We start from the raw sequence: 20,625 nt of genomic DNA, 5'->3' as shown, positions 1-20,625 counted from the left end.
TAGATACCAAGTACTCAATGTAAACAAAGACTCAATTTTCTCCTCGTCCCACTGCGTCTCTATTGGGGAGGAAGGGAGGGTCCTTTAATTTATAATCACCGGGTAAGTATATTCAAAAATTTATTTTATTATCAAAAATGTTATTTTTATTAATAAAATAAATTTTTGAATATACTTACCCGGGTGATCATATAAGCTGCAACTCTGTTGCTCGACAGAAAAACCTACGGTCAAAATACGCCAGCGATCGCTATGCAGGTGGGGGTGTACATCCACAGCGCCATCTGTCGAGCAGGTACTTAGTACTCCAAGTAAACAAAGAACCAATTTTCTCCTCGGTCCACTGGGTCTCTATTGGGGAGGAAGGGAGGGTCCTTTAATATATGATCACCGGGTAAGTATATTCAAAAATTTATTTTATTAATAAAAATAAAATTTTTCAATATTAAACTTAGCCGGTGATCATATAAGCTGATTCACACCCAAGGGGGTGGGTAGAGACCAGCATTACATGTTTACATTATTATGAGCTAAGTATTTTGTATTTCATTTTAGCAGTTATTCAAAATAACAAACATAAAATAAATAAGTACCTGGTAAGGAAGTCGACTTGAACAATTACTCTGCTTTTTTAAGTACGTCTTCCTTACGGAGCCTCGCGATCCTCTTAGGATGCTGAGCGACCCCTAGGATCTGAAGTATTAAGGGTTGCAACCCATACAACAGGACCTCATCAAAACCTCTAATCTAGGCGCTTCTCAAGAAATGACTTTGACCACCCGCCAAATCAAGTAGGATGCGAAAGGCTTCTTAGCCTTCCGGACAACTCAAAAACAATAATAAAACATTTCAAGAGAAAGATTAAAAAGGTTATGGAATTAGGGAATTGTAGTGGTTGAGCCCTCACCCACTACTGCACTCGTTGCTACGAATGGTCCCAGAGTGTAGCAGTTCTCGTAAAGAGACTGGACATTCTTAAGATAAAAAGACGCGAACACTGATTTGCTTTTCCAATAGGTTGCGTCGATTATACTTTGCAGAGATCTATTTTGTTTAAAGGCCACGGAAGTTGCGACAGCTCTAACTTCGTGTGTCCTTACCTTCAGCAAAGCTTGGTCTTCCTCCTTCAGATGGGAATGAGCTTCTCGTATTAACAGTCTGATAACATAGGATAAAGCATTCTTTGACATAGGCAAAGATGGATTCTTAACTGAACACCATAAAGCTTCAGACGGGCCTCGTAAAGGTTTTTAAATAGAACTTAAGAGCTCTTACAGGACATAAGACTCTTTCTAGTTCATTTCCAACCATACGATAAGTTTGGAATATCGAACGATATTGGTCAAGGCCGAGAAGGCAGCTCGTGTCTGGCTAGAAAACCAAGTTGTAGAACATGTAGCCGTTTCGGATGAGAATCCGATGTTCTTGCTGAAGGCATGAATCTCACTGACTCTTTTAGCTGTGGCTAAGCATATCAGGAAAAGAGTCTTTAAGGTGAGATCTTTCAGGGAGGCTGATTGTAGCAGTTCGAACCTGTCTGACATAAGGAATCTTAGTACCACGTCTAAATTCCAACCAGGTGTAACCAATCGACGCTCCTTCGAGGTCTCAAAAGACTTAAGGAGGTCCTGTAGATCTTTATTGTTGGAAAGATCTAAGCCTCTGTGACGGAAGACTGATGCCAACATGCTTCTGTAACCCTTGATAGTGGGAGCTGAAAGAGATCGTTCTTTCCTCAGATATAAGAGAAAGTCAGTTATTTGAGTTACAGAGTTACTGGCAGACGCGAGTAGGTTACCTCAGCGTCAACAGGGCGCACAACCGACCGGTTGGAAGGTTGTTGGCCAGAAGGAGGAACCACCTCAACTGGCAGACGCGAGTAGGTTACCTCAGCGTCAACAGGGCGCAAAACCAACCGGTTGGAAGGTTGTTGGCCAGAAGGTTCTTCTCCGCATTTAAGTCCTCTATCAAGGACACAAGCTTGGACTGCATGTCTTGCAGCAAAGCCCATTTAGGGTCTACGGGAGCAGGTGTGGCAACAGACGGGGTTAGCGACTGAGGCGGAACCATTTACCATCCCTGAAAGCCTTGTTATGTGTGACATAATAGTACAGCAAAACTTCAAAGGCTCGACAAAAGTTGAGAAGTTGACCTGTAAACAACTTGGAGCGTCTCCTGGCTAGGCGCCAGGGCGAGTCTACCAGAATTGAGAAGTCTATCTGGGCAGAGGCATGAACTCCCAAGCCGAGAACTTCTCTCGTGTCCTATCAGACTCTCGCTCTATAAGCCAGTTTAAAAGAAGGGAAATCAAAGGCTGTATCCCTAAAACTCCTCCTGGTGCAAAAACCAGTCGCCTAGCCAACGTAACGCTCTCTAGGAGAGCGAGAGAGCACTAGCTTAAAAACAACGGCTTCGAAGTAGCTAGGCCTAGTGTTAGTTCTGACGTTCAGGCGAACGAGAAGCAGCAGTTACAAGATCCGGACGAAGATCCTTAACAAATCATCATGATTTAATTAAAGTCCATAGGAGGCTAAGCAGTTTAAGGCTCCTCTCCAAATGACAGAGTCCTCAAGGGAATATCAGTAGGAGGGAGAACAGGACTTTCTCATCTACAGGAACCTTGTCCGATAAAAGCTAGGATATCTCAGTGAGTCTCTCACTGGTGCATTAGTAGCAGACCAGAAGGCAACGTCATGTAACTGCTTGACAGTCTGTGAACTGTCAACAACTGAACTGTCAACCACAACAGGTGTGAGGACATACAGTGTTCACTCGAGACTGCTTTGACTGTCTATACAGTGAACCCTCGTTTATCGCGGTAGATAGGTTCCAGACGCGGGGCGCGATAGGTGAAAATCCGCGAAGTAGTGACATCATATTTACCTATTTATTTAACATGTATATTCGGACTTTTAAAACCTTCCCTTGTACGTAGTACTGTTAACAAACCACCCTTTAATGTACAGAACACTTAATGCATGTACTACAGCACCCTAAACTAAAACAGGCACAAATATTAAAGGCGATTTTATATCATGCGTTTCCTAAACACCTAAAAAGCACGATAAAAAATGGCAACCAATGTTTTGTTTACGTTCATCTCTGATCATAATGAAGAAACAAACTCATTTAGTGTACACATATATGTATAGGTTAGTTTTTGCATCGATTATATTGATTATACAGTACTGTATGTTGATTTTTTTATTACCAATGTTTTAGTTTACGTATTTTTCTTAGGACTTCCAAATGGAATCTTTTTCTTTATGACGCCGCCTGAAACGACGGCGTGTACGCTCAGTAAACAACCACGCTCAGAACAAACAAGGCATTTAACGCGCATGATGACAGTGATAAATAATGATACAGTACATACAGTATTTACAGTAAAAGCATTTACAAAATATGTTACCTTACAAATATAAATTATACAGTATTGTACGTAGCAAAGCAGGAAAACAATTTACGAGAGAGAGAGAGAGAGAGAGAGAGAGAGAGGAGAGAGAGAGAGAGAGAGAGAGAGAGAGAGAGAGAGACAGAGAGAGAGAGAGAGAGAGAGAGATTGTTTTACGTACGTAAATGTAAATTTTAAACAAAAAAAATATGATAGGTTACAACATGTAGACTTTTAAAACCTTCCCTTTAACTTAATGCATACAGTACGTACATTACTAAACTATAAAACAGGCAGTAAGAATATTAAAGTAAAAAATAAAGATTGTTACTGTACTCACCACGAAAGAAGTTGAAGAAAAACTTGAATGGTGATGGCGATGAATTTGCTGCACAGTAGAAATGATGATGATGAAGCTGATGATGTGTTCTACTGTGCAGTCAATGATAGTATTTTACGTCTCTTCAGACGGAGGTGTCTTTTCCTGGGACACCTCTTCAACTTCTTCCTGGGAAACTTCTTCAATTTCTTCCGAAGGCGTACTAGCAGGAGGAACTGGCTCTTTTTTGCGAGGCTGGAAGAACATTGTGATCGGAAGTTGTTGCCGCTGCTTCTTTTTTCGATCCAAGAGCATCCTGTAGGGAGTCATGATGTCATCGACCTTGTTGGAGAATTGCATTGAGCGAACCATATCCTCGTCTCACTCTTGTAACATTTCTTTCGCCTCCTTGATATGGTTGCAGAACTTGGCAAGCCGTTCTAATGTTAAGCCCGTTTCTTCGACATTTTCTTGGGTCTCTTCCTGGGTATCACTCTCTTCCTTACTTGCCGATTTCGTCAGGTCTTCGAGGTCTGCGTCAGTTAGGGGCTGGGAATGGCAGTCCAACAACTCGTCGACGTCTTCAGTTGTCATGTCGCCAAACCCGTCACCTCCAATTATGGCAGCCAACTGCACAGATTTCCGTATTGCAGAGTGTTGGATTTCCGACGGAGTAAATCCCTTGTCGTCGTAAACAATATCGGGCCACAACTTCTTCCAGCTCGCATTCACGGTTGCAGGTTTCATCTCTTGAAGTGCCTTCTGAATATTCTGCAGGCACGTGGCTATGGTGTACTGCCGCCAGTACGCCTTCAAGTTGAAATCTTCATCCTCGTCATCTTGGGCAGCATCCACACACACAACGAGGTCCGCCAAGGTATTCTTCGTGTAGAGGGCCTTGAATGCCCTGATAACCCCCTGGTCCATCGGTTGAATTAATGACGTGGTGTTGGGTGGCAGGAACTCAACCTGAACGCCCTCACGCGACAGGTCAGTTGCGTGTCCACCAGCGTTATCCATAAGGAGAAGGATCTTGAATGGCAAGCCCTTCTCTAAGAGATATTGACTGACTTGTGGGATGAAACACTGGTGGAACCAGTTGGAGGTCAGCATCTTCGTAATCCATGCTTTTGGATTATGCATCCAGTACACGGGAAGGAGATTCTTATTTTTATTTTTCAAAGCGCGAGGATTTTTCGACTTATAAATAAGCCCCGGCTTTAACAAAAATCCAGCAGCATTGCCACACATCACGAGGGTAACGCGATCCTTGAATGCCTTAAAGCCAGAGGCTTTGGCTTCCTCTTTGAACAGGAAAGTTCGCGACGGCATTCTCTTCCAAAACAAGCCAGTCTCATCCATATTAAAGACTTGTTCCGGCTTGTATCCACCTTCGGCGATAATATTCTTGAACGTCTGGTTCACGTAAGTTTCAGCAGCGGCAGTGTCAGCGGAAGCAGACTCCCCATGCAGGGAAACGCTTTTCAGGGCGAAGCGTTTCTGAAACTTCGCGAACCATCCTTTGCTTGCGGAAAAACGTTTCTGAGGCTGGGAATCAGTGGATGTCCCTGGTTGAGGATCATCTGCATCATCATCATCTTCAGCATGGTTGCCGTCGTCGTCTTTAGGTTCCTTTGCAGCAAATTTCTCATATAAACTCAAAGCCTTTGTTTGGATGGTGTTCGTAACCAACGCTATGTTCTTCTTCCGGCAGTCGGCAATCCACACAGCTAAAGCACCTTCCATGCGTACGATCGTTTTATTACGCGTTGTAACGACTCGCTTCGCTGATCTGCTAAAGGTGATTGCAGCCGTCTTTCTAATGTTCGCCTCGTCCTTTTTGATATAGCGAACGGTGGATTCGTTGATACCAAAATGGCGGCCGGCGGCCGCGTAACTTCTACCATCTTTTAACATGTCGAGAAGCGTAACCTTCTCAGCTATCGTCATCATCCTTCGGTGGCGTTTAGGCTCACTACCAGCCTTACTAGAAGCAGAACGCTTGGGAGGCATTGTACAGTAGGATTTAACAGAAAGTTCAACAAAAAGTTCAACTTAAAACAGTCGCACACAGCACAGATTAAACTTCACAAACTTAAGAACGTCTACTCAGCGATACGCGGTAACAGAGAGTGGACGATCCAGCCCCGCAAGAACTTTGATGCTGCGGGTAGGAGATGCGGGCAAAACACCAATCACAGGCTAGATAACAAAACTTGAGTTCTGATTCGTCATCTATCAGCGCTTGAACCAATCACAACCCGTCTTACAGTACTATGATGCGTTGGTTACTCATAGAAGATGCCCCGCGCATACTGAACGTACGTAGATTAAGTACAATACCATAATAATAATAAATAATGATAATAATACTGTACAGTAATAATAATAATAATAATGATAATAATAACAATAATAATTTTATTAACAACAACAACAATAATAATAATAATAACAATAATAATAAAAATTTACGTACGCTATTTTACGCCTCTCTCTCTCTCTCTCTCGTACGCTTATTCGAAATGTGATTTTTGCAACAAAGAATATTATTGGATGCAGTACTGTACTACGTACGTATACATACAAAAGATTCATGGAAAAGAAGCACATCCATTACAGTACACACCATTCTAATATGGTATGACTGCATCTGATTTGCGTTTCATGTTCGATTTAATTTTACTACGTACTGAATTATCGTATGATCACATTCTCTTTTCGTGTTTTATTTCTTTCTGTGCTGAATTATATATCATATGTAATGCAATGAACAATCAGTAAGAGCAGATATTACTAATTACAGTATTAATGGAATTACAGGTAACAAAATATCGTTTTTGGGGGTCTTCAGATTTCGCGGTATTTTCGAATTTTCCGGAAAATCCGCGATATGTATATATATATGGGTTATGGAAAAACCCCGCGAAGTGGTGAATCCGCGATTGTCGAACCGCGAAGTAGCGAGGGTTCACTGTACAGAGCAGTCAAAAACAACTCTAGAATGCGGAGGTTGACGCACAGCGTCAAAACAAAACAACTTAGACTGTTGTTGTACCTCGCGAACGTCAACGGAAGGTTCCGTGCGTTACTGAACGTCAACATGCGGCTGGCAAGGTACACTGGAACGCATGGGTGGCGGGACTCTCTCAGCTGGAGTGCGGCAGAAGGTCGCCTCAGCGTCCACAGGACGCACAACCGTGTTGGTTGTAGGCTAGAGGTTGGTGCAGCGTCAACCTTCTCCGCACGAAAGTCCCGCATCAATGACGTTAACTGAGACTGCATGGTCTGCAACAAAGACCACTTAGGGTCTACAGGAGCAGGTGCGGCAACAGACGGTGTGACTGCCTGATGCGGTACCGCTTTGCCTCTCTTAGGAGGTGAGCAGTCGTCGGAAGACTGCAGAGAGTCCGAACTGACCCAGTGGCTACAACTGGGCCGTTGGACTTGCGCGGAAGGGACCGACTTGCGCTTAATAAGCTGCGAGATCTTAGTCCATGGTTTCTTACGAGAAACCTCTTCCGCAGACGAGAAATAAATGGGCTCTCTCGTCTTTGTGTGGGTGGGGCGATCTTGGGTAGATACGCCCGAAACCACGGAGGGAAACGTCTGTTCATTGATCAAGGCCTGACGAACCCATAAGTCGTTCGACATTACTTCTCCCCTGGGCTTGGGAGCTTGCAAGAGGTCCCGGACTAGGTGAACGACAGGCACGAACAGACAAACCCTCGGACGCAACACTGTAACACTGCGCATATCACTTTATCACTTCGATTTTCTGTTTTGCAATTATTTCACTGAAATCGAAACTTTTACTGATTTCTACCTGAAACACGCACTTCTACCCTTCAAGGTAGTAATTGCGAAATCAGTCGTATAATGCAGCTCATTAATACTAGCAAAAAACAGAAAACATATATAAAGATAAAAATTTCAGTGGCTGGGAAAGAGACTAAAAACTAGTTCAAATAAACTACGTTTACAATCTCTCACCGCACATAGCCTGGGGACACGAATAAAACCCTAGAAACGTTTTACCTTCTTCCCCGTACAGCGACTAGGGAGGAGAGTAACACGAGAACAACGTTACCCGCTTGAACGGAACGTTTTCTCTCCTCTCTCTCCCTCCGTCTCTATCTCTCTCTCTCTTACTCTCTTGATTTCGCACCTAAGAGAAGAGCCCAATTATATATCGTCAAAAAAAAAAAAAACATGTTATTTGACTAGAGGAAAAAACTGAAAGGTTTTCCAATTAAAAGTTCCTTTAATTTAGAATTTAAAACATTAAAGCTAAGAAAGAATGAACAAAACGTCAGAATCGATTTACTCTTACTGCAAAGTGAAACCGTGAAACACTCTCTCTCTATCGTAACGATAGAGCGCATGTTGAACGTCCTGAACGTCAACAACTGCGTAGTCTAAAAAACTAAACGTTAGTTCATCTTTGAAAACAGTACGAAGACTATCAAAGAAATTCTTTCATAAAACATTAAATTTAAAAAGTTTTAAATTCTTTAAAGGCTAAATACGATATAACGGGCTAAACGTTGATTAACTTCGGTTCCAAGTTAGGACCGCCTACTCTCAGGAAAGGTCGCATATAAACAAAACATAAAAATTTATTTTATATGTTTATAATAAATGGAAAGTTAATCGAAGAGGCCTAATAAAGGCGGAGAGATATAAAATATATAGATCTATAATGTGTTAAGCAAAATTACTAAAAACCTAAACACACTTCCGTCTAAGGGAAGGGTCGGCCATTTAAAAGTGAAAGAGAGTCCATACTCTCTTTGTCACCATAGTTAAATCTATCCAAAACGAGTTCAAGTTTTGAGATGAAGATAAAACACCTGCATAGCGAAAGCTCAAAACTAGAATAGTGTACTTCACCAAATAGTTGTGAAAACAAATCCAGTTAGTAACAGCGTATTAGTAGGTCTTGCCGGTAGCCCGACAGAGAGAAAATTGGTTCTTTGTTTACTTGGAGTACTAAGTACCTGCTCGACAGATGGAGCTGTTGATGTACACCCCCACCTGCATAGCGATCGCTGGCGTATTTTGACCGTAGGTTTTTCTGTCGAGCAACAGAGTTGCAGCTTATATGATCACCGGCTAAGTTTAATATTGAAAATAACATTTTTCAATATTTAACTTAGCCGGTGATTATATAGCTGATTCACACCCAAGGGGGTGGGTAGAGACCAGCAATATATGTTTACACTTTTATGAGCTAAGAGTTTTTATTTCATTTTAGAAGTTATCAAAATAAAAAAACAAAATAAATAGGTACCTGGTAAGGAAGTCGACTTGAACAATTTCTCTGCCTTTTAAGTACGTCTTCCTTACGGAGCCTCGCGATCCTCTTAGGATGCTGATCGACCCCTAGGATCTGAAGTATCAAGGGTTGCAACCCATACAACAGGACCTCATCAAAACCCCTAATCTAGGCGCTCTCAAGAAATGACTTTGACCACCCGCCAAATCAACCAGGATGCGAAAGGCTTCTTAGCCTTCCGGACAACCCAAAAAACAACAATAAAACATTTCAAGAGAAAGATTAAAAGGGTATGGAATTAGGGAATTGTAGTGGTTGAGCCCTCACCCACTAATGCACTCGCTGCTACGAATGGTCCAAGTGTGTAGCAGTTCTTGTAAAGAGACTGGACATCTTTCAAGTAAAATGACGCGAACACTGACTTGCTTCTCCAATAGGTTGCGTCCATTATACTTTGCAGAGATATATTTTGCTTAAAGGCCACGGAAGTTGTTACAGCTCTAACTTCGTGTGTCTTCACCTTAAGCAAAGTTCGGTCTTCCTCACTCAGATGTGAATGAGCTTCTCGTATTAACAATATGTATTGCTGCTGGGTCCGGGACTGGAGAGCAATAGATTGGAAGCCTCTTGGTCAGCGAGGTTGCAAAGAGATCTATGGATGGTTTTACCCCAAGTGGCCCAAAGTCTCTTGCACACATCCTTGTGGAGGGTCCATTCGGTTGGAATTACTTGCCCTTTCCGACTGAGACATTCTGCTATGACGTTCAAGTCGCCTTGGATGAACCTCGTTACTAGGGAGATGTCTTGACCTTTTGACCAGATGAGCAGGTCCCTTGTGATCTCGTACAACGTCAGTGAGTGGGTACCTCCTTGTTTGGAGATGTACGCCAAGGCCGTGGTGATGTCCGAGTTAACTTCCACCACTTTGCCTCGAAGGAGAGACTTGAAGCTTTTCAAGGCCAGATGTACTGCCAACAGCTCCTTGCAGTTGATATGCATGCTCCTCTGACTCGAGTTCCACAGTCCTGAGCATTCCCGACCGTCTAGTGTCGCGCCCCAGCCCACGTCCGATGCGTCCGAGAAGAGAACGTGGTTGGGAGTCTGAACAGCCAGGGGAAGACCCTCTCTTAGGTTGATATTGTCCTTCCACCAAGTCGGACAAGACTTTATCTTTTCGGAAACCGGGATCGAGACCGCTTCTAGCGTCTTGTCCTTTTTCCAGTGAAAAGCTAGATGGTATTGAAGAGGACGGAGGTGTAGTCTTCCTAGTGACACAAATTGTTCCACGGATGACAGCGTCCCTACCAGACTCATCCACAGCCTGACTGAGCAGCGTTCCTTCTTCAGCATCTTCTGGATGGATAGCAGGGCTTGATCTATTCTGAGGGCTGATCGTCTTGTTGTTCAGCAACGTCCTCATCAGAGGGTTCCTCATCCGAAAACTGATGAGGAAACGGCAACGGAGTGGGCAACGTCTGGCTCGTACTGGTGCATGCGTGACGGAGCCGGACGCAACATCATGGAACTGCTGCACAGTCTGTGAACTGTCAACAACCATGGGTGCGCGAGGAAGCACAGCGTCAACCCGAGACTGTCTAGACCGTCTGGGTTGTGCAGTCAACACCCTACCGGGTTGCTGAGGTTGACGCACTGCATCAAAACAAGTCACCTCTGCTGGTTGTTGAACGTCCTGAACGTCAACAACCACCTCCGAGCGTCGCTTAACGTTAACGTGCGGCTGGCAACCCACACTGGGTCGCATCGGTGGAGGAACCACCTCAACTGGCAGACGCGAGTAGGTTACCTCAGCGTCAACAGGGCGCACAACCGACCGGTTGGAAGGTTGTTGGCCAGAAAGTTCGGTAGCAACCTTCTCCGCATTAAAGTCCTCTATCAAGGACGCAAGCTTGGACTGCATGTCTTTCAGCAAAGCCCATTTAGGGTCTACGGGAGCAGGTGTGGCAACAGACGGGGTTAGCGACTGAGGCGGTACCGTTTACCATCCCTGAAAGCCTTGTTATGCGTGACATAATTGTACAGCAAAACTTCAAAGGCTCGAAAACAGCTGTGAAGTTGACCTGTAAACAACTTGGAGCGTCTCCTGGCCAGGCGCCAGGGAGAGTCTATGAGAATTGAGAAGTCTATTTGGGCAGAGGCATGAACTCCCAAGTCGAGAACTTCTCTCGTGTCATATCAGACTTTCACTCTATAAACCAGTTTAAAAGAAGGGAAAGCAAAGGCTGTATCCCCCAAACTCCTCCTGGTGAAAAACCAGTCGCCTAGCCAACGTAAAGCTCTCTAGGAGAGCGAGAGAGCACTAGCTTAAAAACAACGGCTTCGAAGTAGCTGGGCCTAGTGTAAGCTCTGACGTTTAGGCGAACGAGGAGCAGCAGTTACAAAAAGATCCGGACAAAGATCCTTAAAAAAAATCATCATGATTTAATTAAAGTCCATAGGAGGCTAAGCAGCTTTAGGCTCCTCTCCATCTGACAGAGTCCTCAAGGGAATATCAGTAGGAGGGGGAACAGCAACTTCCTCATCTACAGGAACCTTGTCCGATAAAAGCTGAGTCTCAAGCAAGGGAGAGACCTACCGTGGTGGCAATGCTTTACAAGCAGAGTCCACACTCACTGGTGCATTAGTAGCGGACCAGAACGCAACGTCATGTAACTGCTTGACAGTCTGTGAACTGTCAACAACTGAACTGTCAACCACAACAGGTGCGTGAGGACGCACAGCGTCCACTCGAGACTGCTTTGACTGCCTAGACTGAGCAGTCAAAACAACTCTAGAATGCGGAGGTTGACGCACAGCGTCAAAACAAGTCAACTCCGATTGTTAGTGAACGTCTTGAACGTCAACAGGAGCATCAGCAAGTGGCCTAACGTCCAAATGCGGCTGAAAAACCACACGAGACCGCATCGAGTGTGGTTCTAAACAACCTGACTGACGTGACTAAGCTACGCCAACGTCAACAGTAAGCACAAAGGAACGTTAGGTTGGCTGAAAGCCAGGATATCGATGAGATAAACGGCTAGACTCAACGGACTAATCGGCAGAATAGTCTTCCATAAGGGAGGCAAGCATATACTGCATGTCTTGCCATACAACCCATGGATCAACGGAAATGGTTGTGGTAAGAGACGAGGGTAACGTCTGTGACCGCAACACTTTGCCTACAAAAAAAGACTCTCGGAGTCTGTGTTACGCTTTTGTTAGGCGGCGAGCAGTTATCCGATGACTGCATAGGGTCAGAGCTGTCCTAATGGTTGTAACCAGGATGCTGGACCTGTCCTGAAAGGACTGACTTTCGCTTAAGGGCTTCGAAACCTTGTGACAGGTTTTTTATGCGAAAAGCCTTCGGATGACGAGGAGAAACAACGTCTCTCTCGTTTTATGGTAGGGGAGATCTTGGTAAGATACACCCGATACCATAGAGGGAAAACGTCTGTTCGTTGGTCAAGGCCTCTCGAACCCATAAGTCGTTTGACATTACTTCTCCCCTGGGCTTGGGAGCATGTAAGAGGTCCCGGACTAGGTGAACGACAGGCACGAACAGACGAACCCTCGGACGCAACACTGTAACACTTTGCGCATATCACTTTATCACTTCGATTTTCTGTTTTGCACTCATTTCACTGAAATCGAAACTTTTACTGATTTCTACCTGAAACACGCAATTCTACCCTTCATTAAAAGGTAGTAATTGCGAAATCAGTCGTATAATGCAAGCTCATTAATACCAGCAAAAAACAGAAAACATATTTTAAGATAAAAAAATCAGTGGCTGGGAAAGAGACTAAACACTAGTTCATATAACTACGTTTTCAATCTCTCACCGCACATAGCCTGGGGACGAGAATAAAAAACTAAAACGTTTTATCCTTCCTCCCCGTACAGCGACTAGGGACGAGAGTAACTCGAGAACAACGTTACCCGCTTGAACGGAACGTTTTCTCTCCTCTCTCTCCCTCCGTCTCTATCTCTCTCTCTCATTCTCTCTTGATTTCGCACCTAAGAGAAGAGCCCAATTATATATCGTCAAAAAAAAAAAAAAACATGTTATTTGACTAGAGGAAAAAACTGAAAGGTTTTCCAATTAAAAGTTCCTTTAATTTAGAATTTAAAACATTAAAGCTAAGAAAGAATGAACAAAACGTCAGAATCGATTTACTCTTACTGCAAAGTGAAACCGTGAAACACTCTCTCTCTATCGTAACGATAGAGCGCATGTTGAACGTCCTGAACGTCAACAACTGCGTAGTCTAAAAAACTAAACGTTAGTTCATCTTTGAAAACAGTACGAAGACTATCAAAGAAATTCTTTCATAAAACATTAAATTTAAAAAGTTTTAAATTCTTTAAAGGCTAAATACAATATAACGGGCTAAACGTTGATTAACTTCGGTTTCCAAGTTAGGACCGCCTACTCTCAGGATAGGTCTATATAAACAAAACATTAAAATTATTTTTATATGTTTATAATAAATGGAAAGTTAATCGAAGAGGCCTAATAAAGGCGGAGAGATATAAAATATATAGAGGAAAATCTATAACGTGATATAATTACTAAGAGCCTAAACACACTTCCGTCTAAGGGAAGGGTCGGCCATTTAAAAGTGAAAGAAAGCCCATACTCTCTTTGTCACCATAATTAAATCTATCCAAAACGAATTCAAGATTTAAGATGAAGATAAAACACCTGCATAGCGAAAGCTCAAAACTAGAATAAAGTACTTCACCAATTAGTTGTGAAAAAACTCCAGTTTAGCAACAGCGAGTAAGTACGTCTTGTCGATAGCTCGACAGAGAGAAAATTGAGTCTTTGTTTACAATGAGTACTGGGTATCTGGACGACAGATGGCGCTGTTGGGCACACCCGCAACCTGTGTAGCGATCGCTGGCGAGTTTTTACCGTAGAGTTGTCTGTCGGGCAACAGAGTTGCAGCTATATAATCACCGGCTAAGTTAAATATTGAAAAAAACATTTTTTTCTTTCTTTATTTCTAATATCCCTCTGTGACCCCCCAAAAATGCCTTAATCCATTATTATTTCTTTCTAGGTACTGACAGCAACCTCCTACACTCAGTAGGGAGAGGAATTTAGGTTATTCTTTTAAGGACTGCATATAGGAAAGATGAAGTTGCCAAAAGAATAGTTACTCAAGACTTGTATTGTAAATATTTCTTGCTCTGCTACATGGTAACTTGATTCAAAATTAGGAGCAAATGAAACTAGATTAGTCTTATCACTGACTTAGGTGGTAATATATTGATAGAGTGTTTATGGACAGTTTTCTTGCCAAAACTGAGAAGTTACCTTGTGAATCCTAAAGTTTGTTAAAGTTTATACGTTATTTGCTTTTACACCATGGCAGTGATTGAATTATTTAAACATTGTAAGCAGAAACATTTAGAAAAAATAACCATACCCTGCTCCCTGTATGGTTTGAAGGGGCAACTAGAATTGGAGAATTAGAAAAAACAAGTGGAAGGGTACTGCATCATCCTGCACCTGTTTATGTTGCTAGTCAACTAGAATTGAAGACTGTAAACAGCAGGTTTGCTTGGGGATTTTAGATTTGTCGCATTAATTGGGGAATAGTATCTTTTATGTGAAAGAAAAGATTTACACTGAATTTTTGGGTGTGTGTGACTTTAAAATCAAGAGGGGCCACAAAAAACTATTATAAATGACCTCACCTCTTATCCATTGTCATGGCTGTAGAATAACCATGACATACTGTGTATCACTGAGGATTCAAATTATTTTTTTTTGTCTTGTTAACTATTAGAGGGTTGATTCCTATGAGGCTCTGCCATGGATATACCAAGGTCTCAGTTCATGTAATTTGAGGATCTTATTCTTTCAAACTAGACTGTAGGAATATAATTTTTTTGTTTCGTTTCAAATAAATATTTTCCTTGTTTTTTATGAAGACAGAATTTCATTCAAGGACCTTTCATCATTGTGTCCTATTCTCAGCCACTGTTTTTTTCTTAGTAGCAGTTGTTTTTTTTTTAAATCTTTCTAATAAGTTATTTATCATAATTTTTTTCTCCCACACTGTATCCTGTTGTCAGATTAAAAAAAAAAAAAATTATAATGTTTCCTTTCACCTAATGTTCTGATATTTTACTTATATCCAGCAAGATTAAGGCAAGGGAAGATAAGAAGGAACTAAGGTTCTAGCTGGGTCCCCTAGCCCAGTATAAATCAAGGGGTGGTGCCCAGAGCTCCGTTCTCTTGACCTGTTACCTAGATTTTTGGGTATTCCACCGTTGTATATTTTTGGTGTAGTGAACGTTGGGGTGTGGTCGGCATTCGGACACTAGGCAGTTCGGGTGCTACCTCTGGCCACAGTCCACAAACCACTACAGCGTTGTCTAAAAGGAATTCTAGAAGGAGTCTAAGACGACGTAGGAGATAGCCTCTGGGGCAACAGGATATGCTCTTTCAAAAAACCAAGAGAGCAATCAAGATTAATAGGCACATTAGCGAACTTATTAGGAGGCTCCTTGAACCCTTCTAGGAAGGGCATTGGCCTGCTGCAAGAGGTGGAAGAAGAGGTATTGGGAGTGTACTTGCTTGCTATTCCGGTACCTCTACTCGCGAATCGCTCGTGGAAATGGCCGATTTGCACGTGAACTTGCGAGATTCCTGTGCAAAACTGCAAGTTTCATAAGCAGATGTGCTCTTCTCAAGAGCACCAGGAGCCATTTTGAAAGATAGAAGCCGTGAGGATTCCTGTTGCTCCAGAGGATAGCCTACGCCAGACATAGCAGGTAGTGAGGGCCTCTAAACAGGGGCAACCCGAAGCGTTGAAGAGTGTGTCATTGATGACCGCATTGGAGAGTGTCACATAGACGAATGCTTCGCTAAGGCGCCCCAGGCAGCAAAGGGAACTGGGGGTAGCTTAGCTGGATGCATGTCTGTAAAATGTTTTGTAGCAAGATGAGGTTCGATCCGAGGTCGTAGAAGTGAGGGACGAGTTGAGGGGCTACATGAGGATGGACTGTACATGCACTTACCTCTTCCTCTTGAAGAGGAACGTCTAGACCTTGATCATGAACGTTCTGTTAGTGATCATGAGTGTCTAGCCCAAGATCATGAACGGCGAAAACATTTCGAGTGCTTAGCTCATGAACGTGGGCCTTGCGATTGTGAACGTCGTCCTCGTGAATGGCCGCCTCGCGAGCATGAATGTTGCCCTACCAAACGTAAGCGTCGTCCTTGTAATCTAGGTTGGCGCAATCTAGAACGCGAGCGTCCAGACATAGATCTAGACGTGTCTCGCTAGTGATCGTGTTGATCGATCGGTCGCGTCCACGTGGGGAAGGTCTGGGAAAGGGCAATAGGTGAACTTTGCAGACCTCCAGAACTTAAGATGTTGAAGGCTCTGGAGATGGATCCTTCCTAGCATCACGCTGAAGGAGCAGTAACAATTCCTTCGTAGGGGGAGCAGAAACCCCAAAAGACGGCCACGCCTGCAACACATTTGCAAGTGAAAAAGGCTCCCCGGTGGCTGGAGGTAAAGTTGATCCTCTAGGCCCTCTAGGGGAGTCAATTACCCACCCCCAGTACCCCGAGGTTTGCAAGGTGTTATTCGGTCTGCGCTCCTGTTTGATCAACACCTGGAAGAAAGCAAGTGAGTAGGAGCTCTCTTAAAGACGTTTGGGCATGCAAAACGAAGAACGGGCTTGCTTTGCCCTCTTCTTCCTACGCCACCCAAACTTCTCCCATTGTGAGGCAGACCGCTCCCTGCACTCATCGCAGGGCGAACACTGCTCGCATTATTGCCTTCTACAAGTTAGACATAAGGAGTGCGGGTCGGTATACACCGAAGACATGAAGGTACCGCACACGGCACCCTCACGACCAAGACACGTCCGCATGAGGGTGTCAAGAAGTACAAACACACCTGAAAAGAGAAAGCAACAAAAAATTACAAAGTCAAATGACCGCCTTTGGAGGAGAGAGAGAGGAGACGTCCACTCTCTACATGCCAAAAGAAAAAAGTGACGTGGCTCGCAGCCTACCCACTCAAGTGTTAGGCAGGGTTGCTACCTTGCACTTTTAGTCTAATGGCTACCTTCCAGTCTTGCCAAAGATAATCCACAATAAATAACTTAAGATTTGTTAGTATGGGAACAAACACTTCTTCAGATTAGATTGATCACCAAAATTCTTAAAAGACTTTCTCAATAAGTAATTTTTTCTGTAACTGAAGAGACAGACTGGATGTATTTCTCAAAAGTAAATTTGTTATCAATAATCACATCTAAAATTTTCAAAGAATCATACAGTTACAAAAAACATTATCAGTGCTGAGATCTGATGTTGACGAGCCACTGTCCTCGATCTACTTACCATCATACTTTGAGACTAGTTATGGTTCAACTTCATGCTCCATAATTTGCACCATGCACTAATCTTAGATAGATCTAAATTAAGAGATTCAGCAACCCCAGACCTACATTCAGATAGAATTGATGCAAAGAGAGTAGTATCACCTGCAAATGCAACGAGCTTGTTTTTCTAAGCCAAACTAAAATAAGAGCATGGGAACAATTATAGGTCATGAAGATGAACCTTACCAAATCTCAAAGTATGACTGTAAGTCAAAACACATTCAGTCTTTTTCTTCTTTAATTCCACAACGTTAGCTTATTGAGAGTCATTTTAAGATTTTCAGTGATGAACCTATTCAGAAGAAATGGTTTAATTCTTTCATTACCTACCATATGTTTTCACCCCTGTTTGTTTGTTTGTGAACTTCCTGGCCACATTTTTACTTAATGTAACATTCAAGGATTAATTGTTATGTTGAGACATTGAAGGCAATCAATTTTGAGCCTTAGGTCAAAGGTCAAGTTCAAGGTCAAACAAAAGGTCAACTGACTTAACCCTAACCTCCAGTTCATACATGGTTGTTTTCAAATTTGCCTCGACCCCACGGGTCATGCAAGCTAGCAGTTTATTGCTAGGACTGTCTGGACTAAGGGGAAAAATAATCAATTATTATTATTATTATTATTAAATGCCAAGCTACAACACTAGTTGGAAAAGCAGGATGCTATAAGCCCAGGGGCCCTAACAGTGAGGAAAGGAAATAAAGAAAAATAAAATATTTTGAGTATAGTAACAACATTAAAATAAATATTTCCTATAAAAACTATAAAAACTTTAACAAAACAAGAGGAAGAAAAACAAGATAGAAGTGTACCCGAGTGTACCCTCAAGCAAGAGAACTCTAACCCAAGACAGTGGAAGACCATGTTACAGAGGCTATGGCACTACCCAAGACTAAAGAACAATGGTTTGATTTTGGAGTGTCCTTCTCCTAGAAGAGCTGCTTACCATAGCTAAAGTCTCTTCTACCCTTACAATGAGGAAAGTAGCCACTGAACAATTAAAGTACAGTAGTTAACCCTTTGAGTGTAGAAGAATTGTTTGGCAATCACAGTGTTGTCAGGTGTATGAGGACAGAGGAGAATCTGTAAAGAATATGCCAGACTATTCGGTGTCTGTGTAGGCAAAGGGAAATAACCGTAACCAGAGAAAAGGGTCCTATGTAGTACTGTCTGGCCAGTCAAAGGACCCCTCTAGCGGTAGTATCTCGACGGGAGGTTGGTGCCCAGGCCAACCTACTACCTGTAAGGCCTCTGTTAGCAGGACTTCATGTTCGTTTCCGCGGATTACATCAAAGATGCGGACTTGGGGCTTGGTCCTCACACCTGAACTCTGCACACGGTTGTCACACACACTTCAAATATGCCTACGGTCTACACTGATTCTGGGAAAAGCAAACTGGTTTCAAGAAATAAGCTGCTGTGGCGAAGGTTTGCACTCTCAGAGTGCTTTACTAGTTCTACTTATTTACCTTTGAGTGTTGTTCTCCTGTCTGATTTTCAGCTGCTGACTCTCATCTTAATTTGTTAGACAAATCCTTGTGGTCTATTAAATTTCTTTTCCTTGATAGTAATCTCTAGCATTAATGTTAAGTTAGATTTTTATTCATGTTCCAAAAGATTTTTCATAATTCTGACCATCCTTTACGTTTGAAAATTCCCAGACTGCACCATCTTGTATGTAAGTACTAAGTACTGTATACAGTTTAAGTCTTGCCTTCTCCATCATAAGGTACAATACTAAACAGTATTCTAGAAGTTTTATTCCAGCTTTGACCAGACTGTGGAATGATCTTCCTAATCAGGCAGTTGAATTGGTGGAACTTCAAAAGTTCAAACTTGCACTGAAAGGTTTTATCTTGAACAGGCTGACAAAAGTTCCTTTTCATAGTTTACTGATCTAAAGATATCTTATAATCTTTATTCACTACTTCTAAAATATAGTTCATTATTTCCCTATTTCATTTCCCCATGGGTCTAGGAAGAGAGTTAGACGATTAAATTGTATAAACAAAAGGGAGAAATGTCGAACTGTGGAAACTATAGAGGAATAAAGGTTTTAAAGCCTATATTCAAAACACCAGAAAGAATAGTAGAAGGAAGGCTGAGAATGTTAATAGACATACATGAGCACCAGTTTGGAACTAGGATAGAAAAGAGCACAATGGATGCTATTTTTATAGTAAGAAAAGTCCAAAAGAAATATCTAGAGAGAAACAGAAAAGATTATATGTTTTGTGGATCTTGAAAAGGCATATGACAGGGTACCAAGAAGGTTAGTCTATTAATGTTAAGAAAACAAGGAGTACCGGAGAAGTTGGAAAGGTTAGTGAGGATGATATACTCGAATGTGGTGACAAGAACCCATGAAAAGACAAAAATATGGAAAAACAGAGTCATTTCCTGTGTAAGTTGGCCTTCATCAGGGATCAGTTCTGAGTCCATTCTTGTTCCCTGTCATTATAGAATCTTGACATTTGAATTAAGAAATAACAAAGAATTATCAGAACTGATGCTTGTAGATAATTTAGTCCTTACAGTATAAGAAACACAAAATAACTACAAGAAAGGATTTTAGCATGGAAAAATGTTATTTTGATAATAAAATAAATTTTTGAATATACTTACCCGGTGATTATATAGCTGCAACTCTGTTGCCCGACAGACAACTCTACGGTAAAAACTCGCCAGCGATCGCTACACAGGTTGCAGGTGTGCCCAACAGAGCCATCTGTCGTGCAGATACCCAGTTCTCAATGTAAACAAAGACTCAATTTTCTCCTCGTCCCACTGCGTCTCTATTGGGGAGGAAGGGAGGGTCCTTTAATTTATAATCACCGGGTAAGTATATTCAAAAATTTATTTTATTATCAAAATAACATTTTTCAATATTTAACTTAGCCGGTGATTATATAGCTGATTCACACCCAGGGGGGTGGGTAGAGACCAGCAATATATGTTTACACTTTTATGAGCTAAGAGTTTTTATTTCATTTTAGAAGTTATCAAAATAACAAAAACAAAATAAATAGGTACCTGGTAAGGAAGTCGACTTGAACAATTTCTCTGCCTTTTAAGTACGTCTTCCTTACGGAGCCTCGCGATCCTCTTAGGATGCTGATCGACCCCTAGGATCTGAAGTATCAAGGGTTGCAACCCATACAACAGGACCTCATCAAAACCCCTAATCTAGGCGCTCTCAAGAAATGACTTTGACCACCC

The 20,625-nt window shown here is 42.3% G+C and overlaps 1 protein-coding gene across 1 annotated transcript in view; it reads left to right on the top strand.

Annotated features, from left to right (window-relative positions):
- Window positions 1–20,625, top strand: part of LOC137650130 (guanine nucleotide-binding protein subunit gamma-1-like) — a 292,665-nt gene that overhangs the window by 39,193 nt on the left and 232,847 nt on the right. The gene's annotated exons all lie outside the window — the stretch shown is intronic.

The sequence above is a fragment of the Palaemon carinicauda genome, chromosome 11 (genome assembly GCF_036898095.1).
Source record: "Palaemon carinicauda isolate YSFRI2023 chromosome 11, ASM3689809v2, whole genome shotgun sequence".
In the NCBI taxonomy this organism is placed as follows: domain Eukaryota; kingdom Metazoa; phylum Arthropoda; class Malacostraca; order Decapoda; family Palaemonidae; genus Palaemon; species Palaemon carinicauda.
This window is presented reverse-complemented; position numbering and strand designations above follow the sequence as displayed.